This window comes from Anomaloglossus baeobatrachus, chromosome 2 (assembly GCF_048569485.1).
Source record: "Anomaloglossus baeobatrachus isolate aAnoBae1 chromosome 2, aAnoBae1.hap1, whole genome shotgun sequence".
Lineage (NCBI taxonomy): Eukaryota > Metazoa > Chordata > Amphibia > Anura > Aromobatidae > Anomaloglossus > Anomaloglossus baeobatrachus.
The window spans coordinates 19,460,318-19,474,317 of record NC_134354.1 but is presented as its reverse complement, the minus strand read 5'-3'; the positions used below and the strand labels follow the sequence as shown (position 1 = coordinate 19,474,317).

The window sequence follows — 14,000 nt, the reverse complement described above, 5'->3', positions numbered from 1 at the left end:
CTGGGAGGAAATGCCCTTTGGTCACCTAGCAGGGTGCTGGCTTTTGCCATCTGGGAGGAAATGTCCTTTGGTCACTTAGCAGGGTGCTGGCTTATGCCATCTGGGAGGAAATGCCCTTTGGTCACCTAGCAGGGTGCTGGCTTATGCCATCTGGGAGGAAATGCCCTTTGGTCACCTAGCAGGGTGCTGGCTTTTGCCATCTGGGAGGAAATGCCCTTTGGTCACCTAGCAGGGTGCTGGCTTTTGCCATCTGGGAGGAAATGTCCTTTGGTCACCTAGCAGGGTGCTGGCTTTTGCCATCTGGGAGGAAATGTCCTTTGGTCACTTAGCAGGGTGCTGGCTTATGCCATCTGGGAGGAAATGTCCTTTGGTCCCCTAGCAGGGTGCTGGCTTTTGCCATCTGGGAGGAAATGTCCTTTGGTCACTTAGCAGGGTGCTGGCTTATGCCATCTGGGAGGAAATGCCCTTTGGTCCCCTAGCAGGGTGCTGGCTTTTGCCATCTGGGAGGAAATGTCCTTTGGTCACTTAGCAGGGTGCTGGCTTATACCATCTGGGAGGAAATGCCCTTTGGTCACTTAGCAGGGTGCTGGCTTATACCATCTGGGAGGAAATGCCCTTTGGTCACTTAGCAGGGTACTGGCTTATGCCATCTGGGAGGAAATGCCCTTTGGTCACCTAGCAAGGTGCTGGCTTGTGCCATCTGGGAGGAAATGCCCTTTGGTCACCTAGCAGGGTGCTGGCTTATACCATCTGGGAGGAAATGCCCTTTGGTCACTTAGCAGGGTGCTGGCTTATGCCATCTGGGAGAATATGACCTTTGGTCACTTAGCAGGGTGCTGGCTTATGCCATCTGGGAGGAAATGCCCTTTGGTCACCTAGCAAGGTGCTGGCTTGTGCCATCTGGGAGGAAATGCCCTTTGGTCACCTAGCAAGGTGCTGGCTTGTGCCATCTGGGAGGAAATGCCCTTTGGTCACCTAGCAAGGTGCTGGCTTGTGCCATCTGGGAGGAAATGCCCTTTGGTCCCCTAGCAGGGTGCTGGCTTATGTGATATTGGCGGAAATGCCCTTTGGTCACTTAGCAGGGGGCTGGCTTATGTGATATTGGAGGAAATGCCCTTTGGTCCCCTAGCAGGATGCTGGCTTATGCCATCTGGGAGGAAATGCCCTTTGGTTCCCTAGCAGGGTGCTGGCTTATGTGATATTGGAGGAAATGCTGGTTATGCCATCTGGGAGGAAATGCCCTTTGGTCCCCTAGCAGGGTGCTGGCTTATGTGATATTGGAGGAAATGTCCTTTGGTCCCCTAGCAGGGTGCTGGCTTATACCATCTGGGAGGAAATGTCCTTTGGTCACTTAGCAGGGTGCTGGCTTATGCCATCTTGGAGGTAATGCCCTTTGGTCACTTAGCAGGGGGCTGGCTTATGCCATCTGGGAGGAAATGTCCTTTGGACACTTAGCAGGGGGCTGGCTTATGTCATCTGGGAGGAAATGCCCTTTGGTCACTTAGCAGGGTGCTGGCTTATGCCATCTGGGAGGAAATGTCCTTTGGTCACTTAGCAGGGGGCTGGCTTATGCCATCTGGGAGGAAATGTCCTTTGGTCACTTAGCAGGGGGCTGGCTTATGCCATCTGGGAGGATATGCCCTTTGGTCACTTAGCAGGGGGCTGGCTTATGTCATCTGGGAGGAAATGCCCTTTGGTCACTAAGCAGGGGGCTGGCTTATGTCATCTGGGAGGAAATGCCCTTTGGTCTCCTAAGTAGTAAAAATAAGAATAAAGGGACACCCATTCGGTGCCCCCATAGAGATCGCCTGCTCTGCAAATTTAATTTTTTTCCCCCGCTTTCTGGATAAACATGTTCTATAGTGAAGCCAGCAGTGGAGAGTACACGGGGGGCCGGTTTAGACTCAGTGACCCCCCTGCAGCTGGTCCCGGACCCTCGTTTCTGTACAGATGAGGCTTCCTCCTCGGAGAAGGCTTTGTCCCGCTTCCGGGCTCCGCTCTCAGTTGCAGTCACTTTAACAAGTTGACAATAATCATCCGGGGCCGGGCTCTGCTGCTATGCAGCGCATTCCTAAATAGATTGTGTCTATTTTAGGAAAATGCAGCAAAATCGCCCTTGTCGCAGCTATTTTAATCCAGGAGACGGAATGCAGATCCTGCTCGTCACTGCCAAAACGTCTCCAGACACCTCAACGCTCCACGCTAGAGGCCGCGAGCACCCTGCTCATATCGACGAGCGCCATGCAGTCATTATACACAGAGGGGGACGCGGCACGGACGCATCATTAATTAATATCGATTGCTATCACGGTGTAGCGGATCATGTGGGATGTGGATTTAAAGGGAACCTCTGCCCAGGACACGCCATCATCGCATCAGTGTTATACCCCATAACACTGAACCAATGGGCACAACCGCCGCCAATAAATTACCACCTGAAGGGCAAAATTAAAGCCAAAAAATTATAGCCACGCCCCCAGAATCCTTAAAACCGAGCTCCTCCTACAGTCACGGGCAGGGTCATGTGATCGCTATGGGCTCTGCTGAATGGCTAGGAAGGGACACAGAGGGGAAGAAATATGTGTAGAACCCAAGAGGCAAGGGGTTAAACTGTTTCTCGGCGCCGGGCCGGTGACGTCGGGGTCCGGGGTGTCACGGGTGGCCCTGCCCGGCTTTGTGGTTGTACAATAAAAGGGGTGATGAGGATGAGGAATGGGTGGTGGAGGATGAAGGATGTTGGGAGTTGTCTCGTGACGTCACCTGCGGTACGCGGCCAGGGATTAGCCGCCGCTCGGTCGCCGTCCTCTGGGGCGGGTGATGTCGCAGCTAGGATGGTTCAGCTTCCCGCAGGTGAAGCTAGGACCCAGGGAAGATGATGGAGGTGGTAGTGGCCGTGAGCGCCGAGGTGCGGGACGACGGTGCCGGCAATGAAGGGGACAGGCACGGTAGTTGCGGTTCCAGGTCTTTCCTCACTGTCCAGGTGTTGCCCTCAGGGTGCCGGTCACTGCTGTCATGGGCCCCAGCTGATCCCGGGTCCTTAGGAGGTCAGAACCGGTGCGGTAGTCCGTGGGCCCTTCCTTCCTGCGCTTTAAAAGATGGATCCCCGTGGCTTGAAGCTACGGTTCCTGTAGAGTTTTACTCCCATCCCGTATGCAGGTGATGCGGGTCCGTGATGAGGCCTGACCTTGATCACGACTCCGGACCCTCTGTGCCACTGTGCTCCGCGATCTTGTGGGGGCCAGAGGGACATACAATCCCCCTGCCCTGCAGATTCTGGCAGTACAACGTGAAGTCTGTTCAGCCCTAGGGTTCTGCACCCTGCACAGCGCCGGTCCCGAGGGAGCAATGAAGCTCTCTCCTCGGTGACCGTATTAACTCCTATGTGTCACAGGAGCTACCGAAAACCCGTCCGCTCCTGTCCTCTCCTGCTGGAGAACTCTCTATCTGTTGTGTCAGCTCCTAACTCCCCCTGGTTCCCTGTAACTAGTGAGTGGCGGCTCCCCATGTTTGGTGACTGCCTTAAGACATGACCCTAGCCCGGTCCCCAATGGGGAGGGCAACCTGACTGTATGTATGACTTTGTGTGTAGTGGAACCGGTACCGACCTCCGCTGGATCCAGGATAAGTACCCCACCTTAAGTGAGGTGCAGTACCCTGTGGCGACTGAAGCCTCAGGGGTGCCACACTTGTGGCCGGTGTAGGGGCATCGAGCGGGATTAGTGGACCCACTGTACCAAGGGGGGCCCGGCTTACCCTTTAGTGGGAGGGGCTTAACTATGCACCCACCGAGAGGCGGACGCCAGGGACCACTCCCAGGGCAGTGGCTGGGACTGTGGCAGCTGACCCCCCAGGGCAGGTGACCAGACTCGACTCAGGAATAGATGAGTACAGGTGGGTACAGACAGGGATGGTGGACAGGGCAGAGACAGACAGGTATGGGAAGGCAGGTACAGGTGACGGACATAGGGATAATGGGACCTGACAACTAGCTAGCGGACTGGTATAATGACTAACTGAATGTGCTGTGCAGACACCTCCTCTAATGGGAGGGTGCCTTAAATACACACAGGCTGAGAGGCATTTCCTGGAAATTACGCGCTGGCCTTTAAGAGGGGGGCCAGTGTGTGGTGTGCGCACCCTAAGCACACTCCTGGGAGACCCGGGCTGCATACACAGGACCCGGGAGGGGAAGAAGGCAGCAGTACAGATGGATAGCCGGGGGAGAGCGGGAGAGGATGCGACCCGGCACTACAATATGCCACAATAGGATCAGTGCTGCCCCCTCCTTCAGCATTATCTGTATTCTTTAAATGAGTTTTCTAAAAATAAAGCTTAAAGGAGATCATTATTCTTATTTCCAGCAGTCCCATGGGCAAAGAATGGTGTAGTGGGGGCCGCAAGCCATCGCTCAATTCAAAGGGGTCCCTTCAAAACCCCATTTTTGTGATCAGTGGGGTTCCCAGAGATCATAAAGTTATCACAGATTGCCACACCAGGTACGGGGAGGTACCAAGTGAATGGCAAAAGGGAAGGGAGAAATGGTGACCCCCCTGACCAGACCTACTGCTGACCCCTGGCTCCCCTGACCACCCTAGATTGGTTCCGCACCTATGCGCTGAGTCGGATATCGGGCCCTGGCTGACCCTGAAATAGGCCCTAGGCAGGGAACGGATGGGACGAGCGCTTAGTCAACCCCACTAAGCTCTAAAGAAGACACAGGGAATACACAAAGGGGAAAGTAAATGAATAACATGACTCAGGCAGAGGAACTGCAACTACAAGGTTTCTCCAGATAAATACAAGCCGGCTGCTTGCACTGAAGACTTGTCAAGGATATAGACCTATCACCAGCCCAGAGCAAGGGGAATGAGGGTATATATATATACATCAATGGAAGTGCTGATGATTAACAACTGAAAGGGGAAGAAATCAGCAGGGTCCTAAAGAGAAAGGGATAAACCCCAAGCAGGAAAAAAGGGAAAGTCAGAGAACAGTGTGTGTAGCCAAACGCTGCGACCTTCTACAGCCAGACACCACAGGACTATCTGTCAAGCGTGACACAAATCCTGTGGATCAGTGGAATAACCCTTTAATTATTCTAGAAATGAAAAGTTCCTACAGACTTTCAAACCCCCCTCTTCAAAATCTCTGCATGCTGTCAATGTATGGAAATGTTCTTCTTCACATCCGACCTAATACTTCTACCCAAGAGCTTCTCACAATTGTATTTACGTAGCCTACAAACTCCTTTGAGGTAATTACATCTCTCCCGATAGTTTGTTACAATGTATCAGCGCAGGTAAAGTGTATCCGTAACTCCCCTCTCCGGGATCCCGGGCTCCTGCCGCTGCCATCTCCCCCTGCTCTTGCACGTTAGGCCATCAGTACCTTCACGTTTCCTGGCTTTATAGGCCGGCTCAGGCAGCTCCATGCTGGATGAGTATTCAGGGAGTTGGTGTCCTCGCAGCTACTTTGCACTGGACCATGAGACAAACTTAGCTCTGCTGTCGCTGAGTCAACCCTGCCGTACCGCTGCCAGCTATGCACAGGATCGTGTGACAAACGCAATATTGTAATTAGTGAATCAACCCTGCCGTACTGCTGCATACTCTGTACAAACTCAGCTCTGCTACATCAACTCCACTGTTCTACTGGCACCTCCACATTGATGTTATACAAGCCCAGCTCTGCTACATGAACTCCACTGTTCCACTGCCACCTCCTCATTAACATTCTACAAGCCCAGCCCTGTTACATCAACTCCACTGTTCCACTTCACCTCCACAATGACATTCAACAAGCCCAGCTCTACTACATCAACTCCATTGTTCCACTTCACCTCCACATTGACGTTCTACAAGCCCAGCCCTGTTACATCAACTCTACTGTTCCACTGCCTCCTCCACATTGACGTTCTACAAGCCCAGCTCTGCTACATCAACTCCACTGTTCCACTGCCTCCTCCACATTGATGTTCTACAAGCCCAGCTCTGCTACATCAACTCTACTGTTCCACTTCACCTCCACATTGATGTTCTACAAGCCCAGCTCTGCTACATCAGCTCCACTGTTCCACTGCCTCCTCCATTGATGTTCTCCAAGCCCAGCCCTGCTAATCAACTCCACTGTTCCACTGCCTCCTCCACATTGACATTCTACAAGCCCAGCCCTGTTACATCAACTCCATTGTTCCACTTCACCTCCACATTGACGTTCTACAAGCCCAGCTCTGCTACATCAACTCCACTGTTCCACTGCCACCTCCATTGATGTTCTCCAAGCCCAGCCCTGCTAATCAACTCCACTGTTCCACTGCCTCCTCCACATTGACATTCTACAAGCCCAGCCCTGTTACATCAACTCCATTGTTCCACTTCACCTCCACATTGATGTTCTACAAGCCCAGCTCTGCTACATCAGCTCCACTGTTCCACTGCCTCCTCCATTGATGTTCTCCAAGCCCAGCCCTGCTAATCAACTCCACTGTTCCACTGCCTCCTCCACATTGACATTCTACAAGCCCAGCCCTGTTACATCAACTCCATTGTTCCACTTCACCTCCACATTGACGTTCTACAAGCCCAGCTCTGCTACATCAACTCCACTGTTCCACTGCCACCTCCATTGATGTTCTCCAAGCCCAGCCCAGCTAATCAACTCCACTGTTCCACTGCCTCCTCCACATTGACATTCTACAAGCCCAGCCCTGTTACATCAACTCCATTGTTCCACTTCACCTCCACATTGATGTTCTACAAGCCCAGCTCTGCTACATCAGCTCCACTGTTCCACTGCCTCCTCCATTGATGTTCTCCAAGCCCAGCCCTGCTAATCAACTCCACTGTTCCACTGCCTCCTCCACATTGACATTCTACAAGCCCAGCCCTGTTACATCAACTCCATTGTTCCACTTCACCTCCACATTGACGTTCTACAAGCCCAGCTCTGCTACATCAACTCCACTGTTCCACTGCCACCTCCATTGATGTTCTCCAAGCCCAGCCCTGCTAATCAACTCCACTGTTCCACTGCCTCCTCCACATTGACATTCTACAAGCCCAGCCCTGTTACATCAACTCCATTGTTCCACTTCACCTCCACATTGACGTTCTACAAGCCCAGCTCTGCTACATCAACTCCACTGTTCCACTGCCTCCTCCACATTGACGTTCTCCAAGCCCAGCTCTGCTACATCAACTCTACTGTTCCACTGCCACCTCCTCATTGACATTGAACAAGCCCAGCTCTGCTACATCCACTCCATTGTTCCACTTCACCTCCACATTGACGTTCTACAAGCCCAGCCCTGTTACATCAACTCCACTGTTCCACTTCACCTCTACATTGACATTCAACAAGCCCAGCTCTGCTACATCAACTCCATTGTTCCACTTCACCTCCACATTGACGTTCTACAAGCCCAGCCCTGTTACATCAACTCTACTGTTCCACTGCCTCCTCCAAATTGACGTTCTACAAGCCCAGCTCTGCTACATCAACTCCACTGTTCCACTGCCTCCTCCACATTGATGTTCTACAAGCCCAGCTCTGCTACATCAGCTCCACTGTTCCACTGCCTCCTCCATTGATGTTCTCCAAGCCCAGCCCTGCTACATCAACTCCACTGTTCCACTTCACCTCCACATTGACATTCAACAAGCCCAGCTCTGCTACATCAACTCCATTGTTCCACTTCACCTCCACATTGACGTTCTACAAGCCCAGCCCTGTTACATCAACTCTACTGTTCCACTGCCTCCTCCACATTGACGTTCTACAAGCCCAGCTCTGCTACATCAACTCCACTGTTCCACTGCCTCCTCCACATTGATGTTCTACAAGCCCAGCCCTGTTACATCAACTCCATTGTTCCACTTCACCGCCACATTGACGTTCTACAAGCTCAGCTCTGCTACATCAACTCCACTGTTCCACTGCCACCTCCATTGATGTTCTCCAAGCCCAGCTCTGCTACATCAACTCCACTGTTCCATTGCCTCCTCCACATTGACGTTCTCCAAGCCCAGCTCTGCTACATCAACTCTACTGTTCCACTTCACCTCCACATTGACGTTCTACAAGCCCAGCTCTGCTACATCAACTCTACTGTTCCACTTCACCTCCACATTGACGTTCTACAAGCCCAGCTCTGCTACATCAACTCTACTGTTCCATTTCACCTCCACATTGACGTTCTACAAGCCCAGCTCTGCTACATCAACTCTACTGTTCCACTTCACCTCCACATTGACGTTCTACAAGCCCAGCTCTGCTACTTCAACTTTACTGTTCCACTTCACCTCCACATTGACGTTCTACAAGCCCAGCTCTGCTACATCAACTCTACTGTTCCACTTCACCTCCACATTGACGTTCTACAAGCCCAGCTCTGCTACATCAACTCTACTGTTCCACTTCACCTCCACATTTATGTTCTACAATCCCAGCTTTGCTACATCAACTCTATTGTTCCACTGCCTCCTCCACATTGACGTTCTACAAGCCCAGTTCTGCTACATCACCTCTACTGTTCTACTGCCACCTCCACATTGATGTTTTACAAGCTCAGCTCTGCTACATCAACTCCACTCTTCCACTTCACCTCCACATTGACGTTCTACAAGCCCAGCTCTGCTACATCAACTCCACTCTTCCACTTCACCTCCACATTGATGTTCTACAAGCCCAGCTCTGCTACATCAAATCCACTGTTCCACTTCACCTCCATTGATGTTCTCCAAGCCCAGCTCTGCAACTATGCTGAGCTACCTCGGCTTCAGCACTGGTGCAGTTCTGCCTTGGATTGTCCTTTGTATCTCAGCTCTGCTCCTCACTGCTGAGTCTAATCTTTAGGTACACCACCTGTCACGCCTACTACCTTTTTCTTGACTCTGCTTCATCAGATCCCATTTGCCCCTTCTATTTCCATTGTGCCACTGCTGCGGCTGGACGTCTCTGCTGCACCAGCGACATCAGTCCGTGCTGCACAACAACTGCTCTTCCACACCAAGGGTTTGAGGATCCATCTCACCAGCGAAGACCTAACACTATCAGCCTGGAGTGCACGCTCGCAGAGGAGTCACTGGACTAGATACAATTGTTAACAGACCCTCAGCTATGAGATGTGATGAGCTATAAGCCTCTGGATGCGACAAGAATCTTCCCACTGACAGCAAGCAGAGATCTTCACAATGATCAACTTGTAAGAAAATTGTAGAACTCTTTATGATTTACATAAAACCAGTAAATTGCATTGCAAACTGACTGGGACGGTACTGAGCGTGTGCGACCACCACTCCTATAGACGGTGAATGGAGCAGTACTGAGCGTGTGCGACCACCACTCCTATAGACGGTGAATGGAGCAGTACTGAGCGTGTGCGACCACCACTCCTATAGACAGTGAATGGATCAGTACTGAGCGTGTGCGACCACCACTCCTATATAGACAGTGAATGGATCAGTACTGAGCGTGTGTGACCATCACTCCTATAGACAGTGAGTGGGGCGATACTGAGCGTCAGCGACCACCACTCCTATAGACAGTGAATGGAGCAGTACTGAGCGTGTGCGACCACCACTCCTATATAAACAGTGAATGGATCAGTACTGAGCGTGTGTGACCATCACTCCTATAGACAGTGAGTGGGGCGGTACTGAGCGTCAGCGACCACCACTCCTATAGATCGTGAATGGAGCAGTGCTGAGCATGTGCGACCACCACTCCTATAGACAGTGAGTGGGGAGGTACTGAGCGTGTGCGACCACCACTGCTATAGACAGTGAGTGGAGCAGTACTGAGCGTATGCGACCATCACTCCTATAGACTGTGAATGGAGCAGTACTGAGCGTGTGCGACCACCACTCCTGTAGACAGTGAATGGAGCAGTACTGAGCCTGTGCGACCACCACTCCTATAGACAGTGAATGGAGCAGTACTGAGCCTGTGCGACCACCACTCCTATAGACAGTGAATGGAGCAGTACTGAGTGTGTGCGACCACCACTCCTATAGACAGTGAATGGAGCAGTACTGAGCCTGTGCGACCACCACTCCTATAGACAGTGAATGGAGCAGTACTGAGCGTGTGCGACCACCACTCCTATAGACAGTGAATGGAGCAGTACTGAGCGTGTGCGACCACCACTCCTATAGACAGTGAATGGAGCAGTACTGAGCGTGTGCAACTGCCACTCCTATAGACAGTGAATGGAGCAGTACTGAGTGTGTGCGACCACCACTCCTATAGACAGTGAATGGAGCAGTACTGAGCGTGTGCGACCATCACTCCTATAGACAGTGAATGGAGCAGTACCGAGCGTGTGCAACTGCCACTCCTATAGACAGTGAATGGAGCAGTACCGAGCGTGTGCAACTGCCACTCCTATAGACAGTGAATGGAGCAGTACTGAGCGTGTGCGACCATCACTCCTATAGACAGTGAATGGAGCAGTACTGAGCGTGTGCAACTGCCACTCCTATAGACAGTGAATGGAGCAGTACTGAGCGTGTGCGACCATCACTCCTATAGACTGTGAATGGAGCAGTACTGAGCGTGTGCGACCACCACTCCTATAGACAGTGAATGGATCAGTACTGAGCGTGTGCGACCATCACTCCTATAGACAGTGAGTGGAGCAGTACTGAGCGTATGCGACCATCACTCCTATAGACTGTGAATGGAGCAGTACTGAGCGTGTGCGACCATCACTCCTATAGACAGTGAATGGAGCAGTACTGAGCGTGTGCGACCACCACTCCTATAGACAGTGAATGGAGCAGTACTGAGCGTGTGCGACCACCACTCCTATAGACAGTGAATGGAGCAGTACTGAGTGTGTGCGACCATCACTCCTATAGACAGTGAATGGAGCAGTACTGAGCCTGTGCGACCACCACTCCTATAGACAATGAATGGAGCAGTACTGAGCGTGTGCGACCATCACTCCTATAGACTGTGAATGGAGCAGTACTGAGCGTGTGTGACCATCATTCCTATAGACAGTGAATGGAGCAGTACTGAGCGTGTGCGACCACCACTCCTATAGACAGTGAATGGAGCAGTACTGAGCGCGTGCGACCATCATTCCTATAGACAGTGAATGGAGCAGTACTGAGCGTGTGCGACCACCACTCCTATAGACAGTGAATGGAGCAGTACTGAGCGTGTGCGACCACCACTCCTATAGACAGTGAATGGAGCAGTACTGAGCGTGTGCGACCACAACTCCTATAGACAGTGAATGGAGCAGTACTGAGCGTGTGCGACCACCACTCCTATAGACAGTGAATGGAGCAGTACTGAGCGTGTGCGACCACCACTCCTATAGACAGTGAATGGAGCAGTACTGAGCGTGTGCGACCATCACTCCTATAGACAGTGAGTGGAGCAGTACTGAGCGTATGCGACCATCACTCCTATAGACTGTGAATGGAGCAGTACTGAGCATGTGCGACCACCACTCCTATATACAGTGAATGGAGCAGTGCTGAACGTGTGCGACCATCACTTCTATATACAGTGAATGGAGCAGTACTGAGCCTGTGCGACCATCACTCCTATAGACAGTGAATGGAGCAGTACTGATCATGTGCGACCATCACTTCTATATACAGTGAATGGAGCAGTACTGAGCGCGTGCGACCATCATTCCTATAGACAGTGAATGGAGCAGTACTGAGCATGTGCGACCACCACTCCTATAGACAGTGAATGGAGCAGTACTGAGCGTGTGCGACCACCACTCCTATAGACAGTGAATGGAGCAGTACTGAGCGTGTGCGACCACCACTCCTATAGACAGTGAATGGAGCAGTACTGAGCGTGTGCGACCACCACTCCTATAGACAGTGAATGGAGCAGTACTGAGCGCGTGCGACCATCACTCCTATAGACAGTGAATGGAGCAGTACTGAGCATGTGCGACCACCACTCCTATAGACAGTGAATGGAGCAGTACTGAGCGTGTGCGACCACCACTCCTATAGACAGTGAATGGAGCAGTACTGAGCGTGTGCGACCACCACTCCTACAGACAGTGAATGGAGCAGTACTGAGCGTGTGTGACCATCATTCCTATAGACAGTGAATGGAGCAGTACTGAGCGTGTGCGACCACCACTCCTATAGACAGTGAATGGAGCAGTACTGAGCGTGTGCGACCACCACTCCTATAGACAGTGAATGGAGCAGTACTGAGCGTGTGTGACCACCACTCCTATAGACAGTGAATGGAGCAGTACTGAGTGTGTGCGACCACCACTCCTATAGACAGTGAATGGAGCAGTACTGAGCGCGTGCGACCATCACTCCTATAGACAGTGAATGGAGCAGTACTGAGCGTGTGCGACCACCACTCCTATAGACAGTGAATGGAGCAGTACTGAGCGCGTGCGACCATCATTCCTATAGACAGTGAATGGAGCAGTACTGAGCGTGTGCGACCACCACTCTTATAGACAGTGAATGGAGCAGTACTGAGCGTGTGCGACCACCACTCCTATAGACTGTGACTGGAGCAGTACTGAGCATGTGCGACCACCACTCCTATAGACTGTGAATGGAGCAGTACTGAGCGTGTGTGACCATCATTCCTATAGACAGTGAATGGAGCAGTACTGAGCGTGTGCGACCACCACTCCTATAGACAGTGAATGGAGCAGTACTGAGCGCGTGCGACCATCATTCCTATAGACAGTGAATGGAGCAGTACTGAGCGTGTGCGACCACCACTCCTATAGACAGTAAATGGAGCAGTACTGAGCGTGTGCGACCACCACTCCTATAGACAGTGAATGGAGCAGTACTGAGCGTGTGCGACCACCACTCCTATAGACAGTGAATGGAGCAGTACTGAGCGTGTGCGACCACCACTCCTATAGACAGTGAATGGAGCAGTACTGAGCGCGTGCGACCATCACTCCTATAGACAGTGAATGGAGCAGTACTGAGCGTGTGCGACCACCACTCCTATAGACAGTGAATGGAGCAGTACTGAGCGCGTGCGACCATCATTCCTATAGACAGTGAATGGAGCAGTACTGAGCGTGTGCGACCACCACTCCTATAGACAGTGAATGGAGCAGTACTGAGCGTGTGCGACCACCACTCCTATAGACAGTGAATGGAGCAGTACTGAGCGTGTGCGACCACCACTCCTATAGACAGTGAATGGAGCAGTACTGAGCGTGTGCGACCACCACTCCTATAGACAGTGAATGGAGCAGTACTGAGCGTGTGCGACCACCACTCCTATAGACAGTGAATGGAGCAGTACTGAGTGTGTGCGACCACCACTCCTATAGACAGTGAATGGAGCAGTACTGAGCGCGTGCGACCATCACTCCTATAGACAGTGAATGGAGCAGTACTGAGCGTGTGCGACCACCACTCCTATAGACAGTGAATGGAGCAGTACTGAGCGCGTGCGACCATCATTCCTATAGACAGTGAATGGAGCAGTACTGAGCGTGTGCGACCACCACTCCTATAGACAGTGAATGGAGCAGTACTGAGCGTGTGCGACCACCACTCCTATAGACAGTGAATGGAGCAGTACTGAGCGTGTGCGACCACCACTCCTATAGACAGTGAATGGAGCAGTACTGAGCGTGTGCGACCACCACTCCTATAGACAGTGAATGGAGCAGTACTGAGTGTATGCGACCACCACTCCTATAGACAGTGAATGGAGCAGTACTGAGCGTGTGCGACCACCACTCCTATAGACGGTGAGTGGGGCAGTACTGAGCGTGTGCGACCACCACTCCTATAGAGACAGTGAATGGAGCAGTACTGAGCGTGTGCGACCACCACTCCTATAGACAGCAGTACTGAGCGTGTGCGACCACCACTCCTTTAGACTGTGAATGGAGCAGTACTGAGCGTGTGCGACCACCACTCCTATAGAGACAGTGAATGGAGCCCCGGAGGACTAGAAGCTGCGGTCTCCTGTATGTTACACTGCGGGGCTGTCACATTGACGTCCGCCATGATTAGCCT

General features: G+C 52.0%; 1 protein-coding gene across 3 annotated transcripts in view; it reads right to left on the bottom strand.

The window, feature by feature from the left end:
• Nucleotides 1-14,000, bottom strand: part of TEX55 (testis expressed 55) — a 117,117-nt gene that overhangs the window by 68,773 nt on the left and 34,344 nt on the right. The gene's annotated exons all lie outside the window — the stretch shown is intronic.